At 32.6% G+C, this 18,713-nt stretch overlaps 1 non-coding gene across 1 annotated transcript; it reads right to left on the reverse strand.

Moving 5' to 3' along the window:
• Positions 1-250: 250 nt before the first annotated feature.
• Positions 251-392, reverse strand: LOC131876441 (U4 spliceosomal RNA). The gene has a single exon (XR_009372798.1). It is a non-coding gene; the product is annotated as a U4 spliceosomal RNA (small nuclear RNA).
• Positions 393-18,713: the final 18,321 nt, after the last annotated feature.

Here is an 18,713-nt window from a genome sequence, read left to right on the forward strand (position 1 = left end):
TTGGCTCTATGACTAAAATTTAGAAGAGTAGGCACTCCATATTAGAATTGTTGGCTCTATGAATAAGGTTTGGAAGCGTACGCACTCATTTAGATACCTGAGGATGTGAGACAATCAAATGAACTATCGGTTGATGGATAACCAATCGTTAAAATCAATCTGCAGCCATCTATGCTGCGGTTAGTTCTAAATTTGATAGTCATTGAAAAAGTAAAACATATAATTTGATTTTTTAATTTGTGTAGCACATCTCAAATATGGCTCTTCAAAAATTCTCTATGGCCTCCCATGGAAGAAGACCAAAGAGGGGGTTTGGAAATAGTTTTCAACTAGCAATTGACGCACCTCGGTTATAACCTCACTAGCTGCGTCATTGCCCCAAGTGCAAAGATACTTGCTGCCTCCTTCCACTTTTGCTTTATACTGATTCATACTCGCGTAATTCTTTCACAATGAATGTGGTATTAAAACTTTCATGTGGTGTAATATTCCCATGCAACCATAGTAGGCGGTGCCTGATATAAGAGCAATATGAAGGAACATTGCATTTTCAGTAATCTTAATTACATAATCATGGATTCTTTACATGCCTCCTATTTACTACCTTAATAGAGGTGCATTTGCTAACTTGTTAAATGGCACAGAGCTATCATCTGCATTACTAACTTGTTGCTGGTGGCTGCTAAGAAAGAACTACTTCCTAACCAACAGCTGCTTTCTAATTATCCTTCTTTAAATATGAATATTTATCTATTATGTGTAGGATATGATGAAGTGGTGGAAGGAATAAATCCTCAATTTTAAGGAACAAAATATATCCCAATTTATAGTGATGATAAGAAGATTTAGCTGCAAAATTTAAGCACATGATATATTTAAATTAATACATTTAAATAATTATATTTGAAATATACATAATAAAAACCATATAATTATTTTAAATTCTTATATGTATATGGATATGTATATGTATATCTTTTTGTTGTTCTTTATAAAATATAGAGTATAAATGTATCATTCAATATAAATAAATAATATTTGAGTGTCATAATTCTTATTATAGATATTAGTGGATGAGCAGTGTGAGTTGTGGGATTTGAGGGGTTGTTCAACAATATTAAGGAAGTAAGTGTTATAAATCGAAATGGACAATATTTAGTTTAGATTACATGCGAATTTTGGGAACTATTAAGTTTGTGGGATTACGATTAAGATGAAGGAATTAATAGATTGTAACTTCAAAGGATTCACTAGTTTTTGGATTTTTAACTCTAATTTGTTGGTGGATGATTTTAAAGTAATATTACGGTAAGGGACTTAAGCCTTCTTTATTTTTTAAAGTAATCTTCATATAACACCTAACTTTTAGCATAGATAAATTTAGACATTTCCATATTGCGAATGAAAAGTGCTTAGACTAATAGAGAGGATAACTTATAATCAACAAATCACTAATGCTTAGACTAATAGATCATATAAAGTTTCTCCAGAAATAATGGTAGGCTATTAAGAACATAAAGTTCCTTAACAACTAGTTTTTGGTTGGCCCTTTACTAGATTTTTGTGTTTTTTCTTGTTTAGTTCCTAGGGCACCTTTTTTTGTTGTTTTTGTTCAATTTCACATCTTGTGAGATTTGTTTCACTTGCCTTTATGGCTAGCTTTTAACAAGTCTGGGCCCTTCCCATTCTTAAATTATAAAAAAAAAAACATTAATGCTATAAACACAAGATTAATGAAAAACACATTCATCCATGCATACCTCTGTTATTAGAAACAAGGCAACACCCTATCGTTTCCCATTTCAATAAATAAAACACTTTTCAACGTTGGAGAAACCAGTTTCTAAGCAGTGCTAGGCATTTCAGAATGTTTCTTTTTACGTTTTATAAATATTCACCTAAAAGTTTTCAGTGCGGATTATTGAAGTCTTTTATTATAAGTATTTTAAATATTCACCAAACAGTGTGGATTTTTTAACTTTCTAAATATTCACCATAGTTGAGAGTTTGATTTTTTCTAGTTTTTTTCTAAAATTAATTAAGAGATTATTAAGTAAATTCTACAAGTTATTTTAAGTGAGAAAGATACTATAATTTTTAATTTTTTTAAAATTAATGTAGAAAGTAATTTACATAGTATAAGTTATTTTAGAAATAATTTTTTTTATATAAATTTTTTAATTTGCTTATAAAATGATTGAAAGGGGGATTTTAATTTACTAAAGAACATTTGTAGATTATTTAATGTAAAGGAAAGTTGACTTGCAGTTGGAATGTATTTTACAAATTTTAACTTTTATATATATATCAACTAACTTGTCTTCATGAAAGGTATGTTGGTTCCACATGAGTCTTGTATGGGGGCTAGGGGTTATGAGAGACTACTAGGACAACCCATGATGGGGGTTGGGACCTATTGAAACCTACTAGGACAACCCATACCAAGCTATGTGATGAGACTCTCCCCTTATGTGCACAAGTGTCCTACTCTTGTGTTGTAATTTGTAAGTCCTTTGTAGTTGTCATGTGGAGTTGTCTTGTGGAGTTATCTTTGTTATGTTGATCATCTTTATGTTCCCTGTTTGTTGTTCTTATCATTATGTTGTAGGTATTGACCTTGTTTACCTTTATCACTTACTTCTGTGAATGTGGGCCATATGTCTATCTCCTAGCATGGGGGGTGGTCCTTCAGGGTCCACATGATCGGGTGGTAGTTGCCTACTTCCATCAGGTTGTTTTGGACTTATTCATTGAATGGTTTGGCTTTTCTTCTCTCTCGAGTGACTTCTATTGGATATAATTTACTTTGTAGATTAGAGGTAGATTAATACATTCTTATGTTATTTCTTTGTTATATATCAAATGTAATTGCGACTATAATTGGAACACGCCTACAAGGCAGATGATGAAAACAATGATGTAATTATGATGTTATTTAAGTAAAGTGAGGATAGGATTAATGATGGTTAGTTATAATGATTTTACTATACATGTATGGATAGATTATGTGTTAGTTATTTATTATTCAAGGCATTATAAGAACATTTGGATTTGGGTCCTAAAATGAACCTAGACTTAAGGTTAAATGAATGCATTTAGTCTCTTATCATTATGTAATCAAATGGGAATTAATCTTTTAGGATGTGTTAACTTTCTGATTAATAATCATCTCATAACGTATGGTTAATTGGTAATTATGTTAGATATAGTTCCTTTCATGTTTTTGTGAGTTGTTTAGAAACAATGTTAAGGAACCTTAGAGAATGGTTTTGTTTTTGTTTCTTTTTGCTTGTGCATTTGAGTATGTTAAGTTAGCTCTTATTGAGCATTGCATTAGGATTCTCATTAAGATTTAAAATATATATCTTCTTAGTTGAGTTAGTTAATTTAGATCCTCTAGGGTTCCTTGGTGAGGTGTTACACCACACCATCTATTATTCCAAGTAAAGACCCCATTAAATGGTTTGACATCAGTTAAAGAAAGATAATCTACATTTGCTCGAAAGATATTACAAACAGGACCTAGCCAAGCCAACCCTCCCCTTTTCTCTTCCAAACTTAACACTGAATTGAAATCACCAACTAAAACCCAAAGAAAGTGAAGAACACAAGATCTAACATACTTAATATGTGACCAAAATTACAAAGAACTTATCATTATATAATTATTACATCATATAGTAATTAACTCAATATAAAACTTAAACCAAGCACACAAAATGTCACACCAAGGAATATGGGTGGACACCACATTGTTTCATTTTGGCGTCAAGTTTTATTATTACCAAAAAAAATATATATATATTTTATTTTAAATTACAACTTATACCACCATAAAATCATTAAATACTGTTATACGTAACCCTTATATCCACATAAATGACACACGTCTCTTTCAAGATCAAACCCTTGTTGCTCTACTCTTGCCAACAGCTCACTCTCAAAATACACCACCATATCGTCTATTTTCAATGAAGGGGAGACTTGTCAGTGGCCATTTCTTCTTTACAGCCACGTTTTCTGGTCACAATATAAATGCTTATAATAATATTTGGCAGCGTACCATCTGTCATTAATACACCTTTAATGTCCTTATATTTGTCTAAAACTTCTTATTAATCCCTACAAACGTGCTCCATTAATCCCGCGGCTTCAGAAGTTTCTTAATCCAGTAGGCCACGTAAAATAGACAAGTGAACAGGAATACAGTCAATATTTCTGTTATGGAAAAAAATATCGAAAGAATGGCAACTAATGGAAGTCCTAATGCCACCCAAATTTTTGTATATTTTAGGCCTGAGAATATAGTTTTTGGAACAAGCGCGCGAAACATATATGGTAAGGGGAACAAAGCACACCATAGTCCAAACAATCCCCGCTAACCATGGAGATGGCCCGATGACCATGTGTACCGCTGCTCCAAATGCTACAATCAGCAACAGTAATGAGAACCACAATAAGCTAAGACTGTTTACGACAAAACGAGAATGTGTCGCATGCTGGACAAGGATAGCTGATGCAATAGAACTACAAAACGAGAATGTGTCGCATATATATCACAAACACTTTGAAGGGAAGGGCATTAATGAATACAGCTTCTGGTTTATGTCCTGGTTGTTAAACAAGTCCTCCTTTTAAAGTGAAACCTGCTGCAAACGACACTGTCGCGATCAACACCGCATTAATGGATATATTTGCTGATAGCTCCAACCTCCTTGTATCTTCCAAAATCTCTGAATTCAACAGCGCATCATTGATTTGAAGCACTTCTCTGATCTGCACGAATGAGAATTTCTGTGAAATACTAGTTTAAAAATAGTAGAAACATGTCAAATTATTCAATTCAATTACTTACACTATGGTAAAGTGCTGCATCTTTTTCAATATTGTCCACTGCTATGTGTAATGGAGTTCGCCGTATGTTGTCGCGATGGTTAAGTGACTCCCTTGACATCTGCTATGTGTAATGGAGTTCGCCCTATGTTGTCGCGATGGTTAAGTGACTCCCTTGACATGAAGGATAACAACATATTTTTCAAACGGTACAATTCCCAGGGTGTTCTAGTAAGACTTACTGTATATAAGACAGCTAGATGAAGAGGTTTTCTGCCATCGTTGTCAACCACTTATATACAGTCTCTGCCTATTTTAATAGAATGTCCACTAGATCATACATTTCCCACTCCACTGCCATATGAAGCGACAAAGAATTGTTATTTTTCAAAAGCAGTCTGGCGATCTGTTTTTCACAACCAAATATCCAATATAGCCCCATAAAGCCAGGAACGGGGGAAGATAATACAAGCATATGCATCGTTGTTCTTCCACATCCATTCGTCTGTTTCGCCAGATCAGGCCTGTGTTGTTCAATGACAACTAAACAAACAATTTATAGGCAGTGTGAGGTACGGAACGAATTGCTCGAAAAATATTGGTTCTCAGATAATTAAATATCCATATGCCCATAGATAATGATTTATAGATCTACGTTTGCCTACCTAACTGTATTTAATATTTTTATTTTATATTTACAAGTTTTTCATTGGCAACCTTTTCAGTTAAGGCTATTAATTTGGACTCTACTCCCAACATAAAGAAGTAGCATATTGATCATTATTTAAGCATAATTGTTGCTCTCATCTATTTCAGCATGATTGTTGGGCTTACACAAATAGGGAGTACAATGTTTTCATAGGATGTCTCATGTCAATAGTTAGTACACTTTTTATTTAGAATTGTTAAGTTTTATATAAATAATTAGTGTTAATCATTATGTCTTTGAATATTGTTATATAAATAGGTTAAATTTGAATATTTAGCATTCTTTTCTAAAATTATTATCAAGGGATAGTTTTTTTATATTAATTTCAAAAAAAAATTGAAGAAGTTGCATCATAGATTGATATTCATAAAAAATTTAGGAAGAGGAAATTATGCTTCAAGCTTTCAATAGGATCTAGCATCTCACCCAAAAGCAAGTTTGGGTGCTCCACAACAAGCTTTTAAAACTGTTCAATTTTTTTGAGAATAAGGAACTATATTAGCAAAGCAACATAATTATGGAGATCCGTGTTTTCCATAATGACACTACAATAAAAAAAAATCTTTGAAGGCTCGAAAGGTGTTCTTTCAATCATAATTGAATATTGTGGCCTAGTCTTTCTTAACCTAATGTGCCTATTGGAAGTTGTTGGCTACCAATTTTTCAATTATTTTCCTACCGATTAGATCCACACAAGTATAGAGAAACTCCCCTATAATGACATGTTCATTAATACATATGACTAGCATCAAGTCTTCTCACACCTATAAATTCCATAATTGCTTATCAACTATTATAAAAGATCTTTGAAAATAATGGAACTCAATGTCCTACATCACCACTCTTGAGATATGAGATGCATAAAGAAAACAAATGGGTACATATATGTACATATATGTATATATATATACATATATATACATATATGTATATATATGTACATATATAAATATATATATATATATACATATATATATATGTACATATATAAATATATATATATACATATATTTATGTACATATATAAATATATATATATATATACATTTATATATGTACATATATAAATATATATATATATATATATATACATATATATATGTACATATATGTACATATATATATGTATACATATATGCATATGTATATATATACATATATACATATCTATACATATATACATATATACATATATACATATCTATGTATATATATACATATATATGTATATATATACATATATATGTATATATATACATATATATGTATATATACATATATATGTATATATACATATATATACATATATGTATATATATCTGTATATGTATGTATATATATGTGTGTGTGTGTGTGTGTGTGTGTGTGTGTGTATACAATGTTTGATTCCTAGGTTGAGATAGGCTATCATAACACCCAGATGAGTTATCAAAAAATATTATGAAGTTATGAAATACCTTTACTATTGCTAATAGTTAAGGATTTCTTCCTTTAATAATTCATAAGATCTTATTCAGTCTTGCCCATATTCTACCATGATTAGACACAATGCGATTCTCTTCTTAATCACATCTTTGATTCACCAACATATCAACTATTTTGTTAGATTTCTTGAATTGTCTTTGAAATGGTTTATGAGAATGATAATTTGGTAAGGTTTATCCCTTAGTTTCTAGTTCATGATATTTCACACCTTAAAGTTGTTGATATAAAGCATTGAATAGCCTTCAACATCAATCTAATTGATATATTTTTGTTTGGAGAATTTTAAACCTTGGAATAGTGCTTCTAGCTTTGCTTTATTGTTGAAGCATTTTGGAAGGCATTTTGAGGTTTTCCAAAAGAGAAATCTCACATCATTTTTAATCATATAACTATTGCCAACAATCTTGGTATTATCTCATGAAGCCTCATAAAATTTCAATTTCATCCTTCTTATTAGAGGGACCACCTAACAAGCATCACTTCAACTTTAATTTTAACTCCAGTCACTTATACTAGAAAAGATTTACCATGAATAGACCATGGTTTCTCTCTTTCCACAAAAGTTATATAACCATAGATTAAGAAAATAAACAATAATCTATCCAAAGTCAAGTTACACAAATGGTGTTGCTAGTACATAAAAATATCCTTTAAATTATTAGGCAATGGACCACACCACCCCATCATCCAACACTCTTGTGAATAAGTGAAATCAAGAAGGAGGTGTTTAGTATCCATTCTTTGCTGGAGAAACAAAGAAAACACTAATTCTAGAGAAACAAAGAAAACACTAAGACAACCTTGTGATTCTAATAGATTTGAGTTGCTCACTACTAAGAATGCACTCATAGAATGTGGTCCAAGAAAAAGCTCCTATTTGATTAGACGTTGCCAATAGTAAAGATTTTTTTGAGACAAGAAGATGCAAGCACCATACATTCTTAAATTATATATACTTATTTAAGTAAAAAAAAAATTAAACCTTACTCATCCAAATAATCTTTACCTTCAACTTCCTACAAACACTACTACATAGAGGGGTGTTTTAAGACAATATTTAGGACATTTTCTGAGCAAACTGTCTCAACTTGAGACAAAAAAAAATGTTTAGTATTGTCTTAAAAATGTCTTTAACTAAGTGTCTTAAATTATTGTCTTTAAAATTGTCTCTATAAAGACAATTTAAAACAAAAGTTTTTTTGTCTTTGTAGAGACAATAGTTGGGATTAAAATCATATTGTCTCTCGAGAGACAATACGTCTTTAGATCTCAACTATTGTCTCTCTAGAGACAATATAAAAAATTGTACTAAAAAAAATAAACAATTTCTTTTAAATATTTTTTTGTGTAGGTTTCAACCTTCAATGTTTCCAAATAGAAACATAAGATTAAATGTAATTATTTTCAATATTTAATTTCTTACAAAACATTGAACAAAATACCATAACAAACTTATTAGCAATAAATACAATAATAATTATATTTATTTTCAATGTTTTGTATATTACATAATGATGTGGTGTTTCTCTAGAGAATATTGGATACAGTAAATAGGAAATGGTAGCAGAGTCTTCATAGCAGAAGGTTACCAAAAGGTTCTTTACAGGAGAAGGTAGCAGTGTCTTCACAGAAATGCATAGTTGCCTTATGGCCACAAGCCAAATCCTTCAGTATTACTAACTCCATGAATAGTGGACATGGGCATCCACATTTTTGACAAGTATAGATGAGCACAATAGAATCAAACTTCACATGACTAGATAGAGCCATTTTTAGCATCTTACAATCCATTATTAGTAGCTTACAATCATAGAGGAGCCTTTGGCTTAGTATATACACAATAGCCTTTGAGTAGACATCAATATGAAGAAGAAGAAGAAGAAGAGTATCACAATATAAATAAGAACCAGAAGGTTATACAGCTGAAACCATGGAGTTAAGAAAGGCAAACTATTAGAAGAAAAAAGTATAGTTGATCCGAATGCAAAACCACCCACTTTCATGTTTGGGATAGGCATATCCTACTTCATCATTAGTTAAATCAACATCTCTCACATACTTCTTCCACAACCAATGTTGTTTTCTTCAATTGGCACATTCTTTGTCTTAGGAAGGAGAAATAGTACAAATATGGTCATGACTAAAACCCAAGCAGTCACATTTTTGACAAATATGGATAGGGGCATCCACATTTTTTACAATAACATTTCCAGCCCATCTTGCTACAGGACCTAGACCTGAGATAGTATTAAAATTACATGAGTAAAAAATATTCTAAAAGTATTCATTAAAAGAATAAAGCAACATAAAATAAAGTAACCCCTTTAATGAAAGATCAAGAAACTTACACTAAACACAATTTCTCAAAAATAAAGACTTACCTGAGTGGGAGACATATCCAAAGAAGCAACAAAGTTTCTTGTAAAATTTAATTTCCATGCTTATGGTGTAATTGGATAATTGAACATTTAATAATTTGATAACAGCAAGTAGAGGTCTAACACAACTACAATGACCATCATCAAGTATCAATACGTCCAACACTTGGCCAGCAACACATGATGGGCAATCTACACAACAACAATGAATAAATGAAATAAGTAATAGAATTTCCATTTCCTAGACCTGAAAAACACACCCACTTTTATGTTGAATATGATGGGCTATGTAATTTACAACCTCTCTCAAAATTTACACATATGCTCACCATCACTATGCAGTGGCTAGCACTGGTAGTGGCACACTATTTATGTTTGAATTTTATGAGAATGACTAGACACAGCTTAATAGTATGAACCAATGATAAGATCTAAATAACATCCTAGCTATGCAACTTAAACCTGTCTAAAAAATTTCAATCACATATAAAACAATAACAACCAAACTTTCATGTAACTTACTACAATGACTTTGTACCTTGCAAGGATAACCGATAAAACCATCAGAACAATCACATCCTATTTTCAGTCCCCATTTGCTAACAAATAAAAAAATAATGCTTGTGATCTAGTTTAGAGACTTACATTTAAACTCATAAGAGATATGCAATTTCTAGGATGCGACCCATTTTCAATGTGTGCTACTTCTTTCACCAGGTTTCCAGTGGACAAAGTATCCCACTTAGCCATTACAAGAAATCTGAGTTCAGTGGAGAAAACAAAAATATAATGAACAAAAGACAATGTAGCATCTCGAAGATATTTAATACATACTTGTGATCTAATTTTCCCATCCCTAAGAAAGTCGAATAGTCGGTGTGGAAGAACAGGAAAGCGAAATGAAGTTGTCGCATAGATAATTATGTAGCCTAGTCCATCAGCCCATCCAAATCTCGGCTGCTTTATTCCATGCCAGCAACATAAACAAAAACCCTTACTTTTCAAACACACGTTGGACCCAATTTTTTTGTTTTCAATAAAAAAATATGAATCTTGATGCAACTGCATCCAATCTACTACTTCTTTCACAAAATAAAAGAGAATTGAAGGCATTTAGATGTTTTGAAAACAATTAATCTTGTATAATTTGATCTCCTAGGACTTGGACATGAACTTGTTATATACCAGTGGATTGTAATATTATAAGCAACCTGGTTTATCATTTGAACCACAAGGTTGTCACCATTATTTACATAAATGGCGAGACTTGGGAGCTGCCCACTGACAGTCACAATTTGTTGTTGCTTGCACAACCTGGTCATGTTCACAATCTTAACCTGCAAGCCATGAAAAGAAACCAAACTCATACCTAGCTAATATCATTGAACTTTTGCTTATTAGAAAGTTGAACATGACTGAAACTTACAGTAAAATTGAATCAGACGAGCCCCCCATGCTACTCCTGGTGTCATAAAAATCACACAGACAAAAAATAGAGCACTACCAGAGGTATTAACTGTGTGAGTTTGGGAATTAGCTTTTGTCATGGATGATGACTACAATAAATCTACAATCACCTTAAGCCTCACATCGTCCACTGCTTTATTCTCTTTAAAGGTGCATCTATATAGTTCGCAATATTTTGATCATTGAAATATTTTAGGCTTTTCATCCTAGATATTTAGGTGTCAAATTGGCAATAATGAAATTAAATTTTTTAATTGGCTGATAATATTGATGAATAATGAAAGGCTCTATTTAAAAGCTATCCTCAAATCACAGATTTCTTTTACACTCATCCCCATTGTCCTAAATGCTACAGCAATCGGTAATTCTTTAAACAACTGTCAAATAAGCGAACAACAGTACATTCTAATTATTCGCAAAGGCTTTCTTAGTTTCCATACATGAACAATTCAATCTATGATTATGATAGAACAACTATTTAGTCTATTATAAATAACGTATCTGTCAATACTTGTCAGAGACTGCCTTATTATAGACCACCGGGGGAGCCTTTATCTGGGTAGGCCTTGGTTATTGATCATTACATTTCCTCTTTTGCTCGGCCTTGAAGGCACTACAGGTCCCTTGGAAAGAACAATGTAAACCAAAGTTTCACCTTTTTCAGCATTACTCTAGGGTCAATCCTCCTTAAGTTTGATCTCTAATTCATTGGTCTTGTTCTCCGTGGCATTGATTGCAGAGGAGCTCCACGATTTCATCTCAGGTGCCTTGTCACAGGGCAATCTAGTTTGGGAATTCCGGTAGGAGTGCCTCCATTGGCCATAATCAGATTGAGATTGGATCTAAGGTAGATGGGTTTTGTGGGGCGATAAACAGGGCATGATTTTCCAGAATCCTTGATGCGTTATGTAGCAAACAAACAGACAGAAGAGAGTCACCAATTAATCTAATTCCTTTTACCTAAAGCCAGCCATACCGACACCAAACGAGGCAATGTATTTCTTTGTACCAGGAAAGGTCCTCTTTTTCTACCTGCTTGTTCCATCGGCAGAAGCACACAAGCGCACAAGATGACATCTTTCCGGCAAAAATATGATCTTTTTGGGAGCAGAAGCACACAAGCGCAGAGGATGACATCTTTCTGACAAAAATATGACCTTTTCGGGAGCAAAAGCTCCCACATAGATCCTATCGGCTAAATCTGACCTGAGCACATAGTTACAGGGGAGGGTAGGAGCCAATCACCGCCATCACCCACTCTTACCATTTGAGGCATGGGAGAAAAAGTGGGAATAGGCTACGACAAGAAAGGGTAGCTATGATGGCAACAGTTTTGTATCTTGTTCCTCCAGACTTGATAGCTTTAGATGTCCGTAAGCTTCCAATGACCTAGTTGATATAGTAGTTTAATCCATTGATCCAGCTCTATAAAGAATACTTATACGATTGCAGCTGTTGTGATAATAAAATGATTCAATTTGAGGTCTTTGTTTAGTGCTATGTTTGAGTAAATGATTTATATACTGATTTTTATGATTTGGATGCAATGATTAAAACCTATTTAGCAGAGAAACGAGTTATTCACTCTTCCACCAACGTTTAGTAAGATAACTCTTCCACAACCCTCCAACAAAGATAATCAGACAAAGGATGAACGGAGATGTCTAAAATAAAGCCTAATGAAATGGGAAAATATTACAGAACCCTACCAAAGAAGAAATTTATCTAAAATGAGAGAAGAAACCAGCTGAAGAGTATTGGATACTTACCTGAGGCTCTGCAGATGCTGATGTACCGGAATAAGAACTTGTTCGAGATCTCTAAACCTCTGGAAAACCAGATCTGGACAATGTGTTTGGCATGAAGGGCAGAGATGGAGGTGCCATCCACTTGAAAACCCCTACTCAAATTGCAATGTCCTATCAGTGAAGACGATGGGTAAATATGGGCAAAGTTTGCAGATAAAATTAAACCCATCCTAATCCTTCTCGCTGTTGGTAACTGCATGTCGATGCCCCTGTCGTCGGGGGAGTAAAGAGACAGATAAGTTGAGCGAGAAAAAAAGAGGGAAAAAGAGATCTTATTTTGAGGAAAGTTTTTTTTTCTATTGTCTTAATTTGAAACAATTAAATAATTAAAAATATAAATTAAACATAAAATATATATTTAAGACAAAACTAATATTTTGTCTTAAACCTCCCATCTATGTAGTAGTGAAAGAAACAGATCTTCCATTGAGGATGTCATAAAGTTTCTCTTGTGCCCTTTGTAGGATAGGAACCTTATTCAAAAAATTATAGTACCGGTTAGAGACTACGTTCTCTTATGTAAACATATCAAGACAGTGTGTAAATATCCGTAAATCTCTAAATTTCGTTTCATTATATTAAGATAAGTAATATTTTTAGGGAGATATAAGTTAGAGAAAGATGAGTTACTCCAGGTCAGCCAAGTATTAAAAGTATACTTCGAATTTTATTTCAACTTTTTACATAGATATTATCTAATCTGATTAGACTGATAAAACCATGCAACAAAAGCTAGACCAGACAAGTGAAATCCATGTCGACGTCCAGAAAATGTTTATCCTCGATATTTAAAACGTAAAATAAATATTGACTGAAGGCTGGTAAATGCATTTTTATATCCTTGCTTGGTTTTGTAAGATTCATCGTAACTACTTGTATGTCTGTAGAACACCGCAGAATGGAGTGGAGTTTGGCCGTCGTGTCTCTTCATATTGCTGTTGCGATCTATGAGAGAAAACAATTTCTCAAAGATGTCTGCATGACCACTCTGAGAAGCTATAAAAAGAGCCGTTTCACCCTCATGATTTAACATATTGCCATACTCCCGTAATGCCTCCTGATTTGAGACGCTGCTTATCACGGGGAGAGACATGCTCAAAAAGTACCTCCACGACCATATGATTTCCCCACTTTGCCGCTTCGTGAAGAGCGGTGTTTCCTTCACCATTTACAGACCATAAACATTTACCTGCCCCAACATTTCCTTCCATTAGTTTCAAGAACTCTTCCACCAATTGGTGATGGCCATAAAAGGCTGCAAGGTGAAGTGCACTATTTCCATGTGGATTTTTCGCCGTAAGAAAATTACGCCCTTCTGTTAAATCTCTGTTGACCTCTTGAAGCAGCTTTTCAATAAATCGCATATTACCGCGAGAAAATGCTATATGCAGTGCACTATTTTTTAGAGCCGTAAACTCTTGGACAAGCATTAAATGAAGGCGGTAAGGTATTCAAATCATGTCTGTTTTTGCCAAATTTAACTACAGACATTGATCATCAGATAAGAGACCTTGAGGGTAAGTTGGCCAGCATCGGTCACTCTTTTGCACCCCTCTCAGTGTATCCAAGTACCCTGGAAGAACAAAATTTGGATTGTACCAATAAAATCAAAAGATTGAATAAGGATAAGGAGAAAATTTTGAGTAGAGTGGGAGAATTGAGAAGTTTGATCACTCCCCGAATGGATACCTTGCTGGGAGCTCAGCAAGATGCAATAAGTGCCTTAGGTAAACCAATGCCATCCATTCTTCAAAGTCTGGAGATTCATGCATTCATGTATAGTGCCTTAATAAATATTTTTTTATTATTTTCTTAGAGGATGGACCTAATATTTTGACTCCCTAAAGGTGACCTACTCAGACATATTCAAATTCATCTAAATCATTCAATCATTCATTTGTACATAAGGTTTTGCCTGATGCCCACCCTTTGCTATTAATGCTAAAGGGGGAGAGCAGTGAAAAATGATAAGATGATGCACAGGGGGAGTCAGTGAGGCAGATTGAGTGTACAAATTTCAGTGTACATATTTTAGATTTTTTTTTGGTGTTTGCATATTTTGGGGTACTTAGAATTTTTCACCTATGTTGCCATCAATGCCAAAGGGGGAGATTGTTGGCATTTGATGTTTTGATGATGCTCTGGTAAAGATTGGTAGTTTCTGATGCATACAGAATCTTAGGAGTTGTCATTCATGGCAACTCAGTCAGTTGATCTGATCCGGTATGGAACTTTAGTTAACTGGTTGTCTTGAGTACGTTTTCTGATATCAGCTTGCCCCGTGATGCTCAATGTACAGTTTTGGGAACATTTCTCTTTTTCGGTGATACATTTCAGGTTTCAGTATTCAGGGTTTATTGGTAAAGTATCTAGAAATGATTATCATGCTAATCCACCCTCTGGTATTAACTCTTACTCTTGTTTGAAGATTCGGCATCGAGAAGAACAGAGAAATAGAGTATTTCTTGTATTTGATGGTGTAACATGTAACTGAATTCATTAATTAGATTCTGATAATTGGTGATGCATTCGAGGTGATTGGTAAGACCTAGATAGGAAGTGTGTGATCATATATTTTGGTTCGGGATATAATTTGGTGAAGGATTGAAGCCGACTTGTAGCTACACGTTTCATATTTTCATGTTTTGTGAAGCTGGCATGAGGAAGATTAACTTTGTGTGTGCAGATATATAAGACCAATTTGGATAAATCTTTAGAGAGGTGGATATGATATGGAAACCTATTTTGAAGTGATTGAGCGCAGTTTCACGTGCGCACTTTGACTTAAGTTGATCAGGTAATCATTTATAAAGTAGAGCATAACAGACAAGCATATTGGTTGTAGTGCATCATTTTGCACTTAACTGGAACTGATCCTTGGCATAATCAAATGTTATTTTCTAGTTCATCAACTATTGTAATATTTTGTAATCCATTTTAAGGCAATGAGCCTTCCTCTGAGGTTTTAGCCATGTTTTGTATTGAGCAGTGAGCATGAATGCAAGTGCATTCCCCTTATGTAATATTTATTTTCTACTGGACATAGTGGAATAATATTGTGGGTTCAAATCCCACCATGCTTTTTTCCACATGGGTTTCCACATAAAAATCTTGGTGTTATGGTTGCATGGTTGTTCAGTTTATGTTTTTGCACTTTGTTTTCTTTCTTATGCATCCAATGGTTTAAGAATCAGTATAGCAAGGTTGTAAATTGTAGAACATTGATTCCCCCCCACTCTGAGTGTTCATTGATTCCAATGGGATCAACATTATTAGACTTGGTTGCTACTTTCAATTATATCATCTTTTGCTATAGATGAAAACATGATATAATGCAACAAAAAATTGATCATATAAAGCACTGTATTGAACCACCTTGGATCAAAAGACACTTGTCATATTCCAAATTTGTACTTGAAACCTATAAAAAAAGAACTCTATATATTTTTTGAATGCATTATATAGACCAACTATTATTTTTATTGCTATTGTTAGTTGTTGTCAAATAATAGGTAATTTTTTTTATTTCAAATTTTTTGGTTTGCATATGTTCTAATGAATATATATTTTATATTGTATGAATATCTACAATTCCATACAAGTTTAACAATTAGAATTAGTTTAAAACACCATAGTTAATGGATACATAATTTTTTGTCTTGTCATTTACTCTGTTGTTCACATAATAGGTATTTTATTATTTTGTTTATAGAATAAGTATTATCTCTAGTCCTATTTTGAAACAATTTTATTTCTCCCTTTCTAAAATTCTAATTTTGTAGTTTATGCTTGAATTTTTTTTATGTTTTATGGATTTCTATTCTATTAATATTGTGCTTCTGCAATAAACTTGATTCTTAACGCTTATAGTGACATACATGCTCATTGTTGTACATTGTCTATTTCTAATTGTCTAAAGAATAGGTAATAAAGATCTATGCTTTCTTTGTTCTAATCCTTGTTTTCTCCATATGTCTTTTTTCTAACCATTAAACTCATTTTCGTTTATCTATGTTAGGAAACATGTTCTCATATCTATATTTAATCGCAAGCTACACAACTAGTGGTTCCAAATTAAATGTTTTATCTTCCTTTTTGTTGTTACTTAATATTTGACTTTGTAGCTTTTAATTTGTTTTCTTTCATTTCTTGCTTACACTTTGTTTGTTGCTAACACAAACATTTCATCACTTGCATTTCTACCTTGCAGACAAAACCAAATCTATTTCCTTCTTCCATCTTTGCTTGTGCACATTCAATTTGTGCAACTGCACACTACTATTATCCCTCATCGAAACATAGGTAAATATTGGTTCATATGAGGTGAGCTATTGTGCAATATGTTGAAGGTTTTTTATTTGCATTTTGTATTTCATTTTTTGATGGAAAGGTGAGGTGTTGTGAAGTGTATTGAAGGTTTTTTATTACAAATGGAAATTTGAGATCTTGAGTCATGTCACTAACATATATTTTCCATTACTTTGATTTTTCAAAAAACATCTTAAACAATAAAATTAGTGGCTCTTTTTCGAAAGCAAGGTCACTCTCAACATTTGCATACAAGAGCTAATATAAGTTCTTCACTTGATTGTATATTTTAAACTATGATATAAGCTACTTATAGATATACATATCTTTTGTGTAGTTGAAACGAAGTAAAATTTATAAAATCACTGAGAAGGACAAGTACTTTCACATTCCTATTTTAACCTTCCTCAAAATTTATCATGTGCTTTCTTTGCATTTTTGTCAAATATACATTAAACTGTATGGATTTATATACCAATATTTACACCGTCTCTCCTAATTAAACCTTTCAAACTAGTGTTTTTATCAATTACATACCTTTTTCATGCTCATGCATTTTACTCATACAAAATATAACAAATGTAGATTGTGTAGATTCAATTTGTAAAATTGCATGCTACTCTTATCCCTCATGAAAAAAGGTAATTATTGGTCCATATTTACATGTTATTTATATTTTACTTAAAACAACATTTCATTGTTAACTGTTGTATCTCATTTTTCTTTTCAATATTGTATGTCTTAATTTTATATGCTTTTCATATGTTGCCAAGGTTTGGTTACATCTCATTTCCTTGTACAAACATAGGTTAAGTACATTTTTTTTCATATTTACATTGTTGTCATATTCTAGTCAAAACAAGGTTTCATTGTTAATTGTTTTATCTCATTTTTCTTTTTAAATTTGTAGTTCTTCAATTTATATGTTTTTCATATGTTGATCAGTTCTCCTTAGGTCTCATCTACTTGTAAAAACACAAGTTATAGCTAATTCATTATTCTCTTCATCCTTAATTATCCAACCAATGATGTCTACCATTATTGAACTTTCAAAACTTCAAGCATGCCACTAATAGGCCACTATGAAGAGTAGGTAATTTTGGGTCTCTCATTTAGGGTTTCTCATAATTTATTGTTTGTTTTCTTTGAATATTTTTTCAATGAACCATTAAACTACCACGATTTGTGGTTGAGTATGCAATGTTTTATTGTTTGTCTATCATGGTGGTTACTATTTTTATTTGTGCTTTACTTGCTAGATTTTTTTGTTCAAATAATCATTGCACTGTGTGTGTTTGTTATTTATGGTTTCACACAATTTATTTTGTGTTTCATTTGAGTATTTTTTTCAAACAAACATTAAACTGTGTTATTTTGTGGCTGACTTTAAAGGTTTTGTGGAATACCCCTTGGACTATAAGTGGGCATTAATACATTTTTGGTTCATTTGGTTTTTGATCTGCATTCAATAATAAATTCAAGGTGCTCGATAGGTAATGTTTTTTTTTTAATTTTAACAAGTTTTGCTTTGAATATTTTGTTAACAAACCATTAAACTATCGTGAATTGTGGTTGAGTATGAAATGTTTTAGGATTGTTTGCATCTCATTTCCTTGTGCAAACACATGTTATAGGCATTTCTGGATTAAGTCTTTTTTTTCATATTTACATGGTTTTCATATTCTAGTCAAAACGCCATTTCTTTGTTAACTTCTTTGATTTATT

The sequence above is a fragment of the Cryptomeria japonica genome, chromosome 5 (assembly GCF_030272615.1).
Source record: "Cryptomeria japonica chromosome 5, Sugi_1.0, whole genome shotgun sequence".
Classification (NCBI taxonomy): domain Eukaryota; kingdom Viridiplantae; phylum Streptophyta; class Pinopsida; order Cupressales; family Cupressaceae; genus Cryptomeria; species Cryptomeria japonica.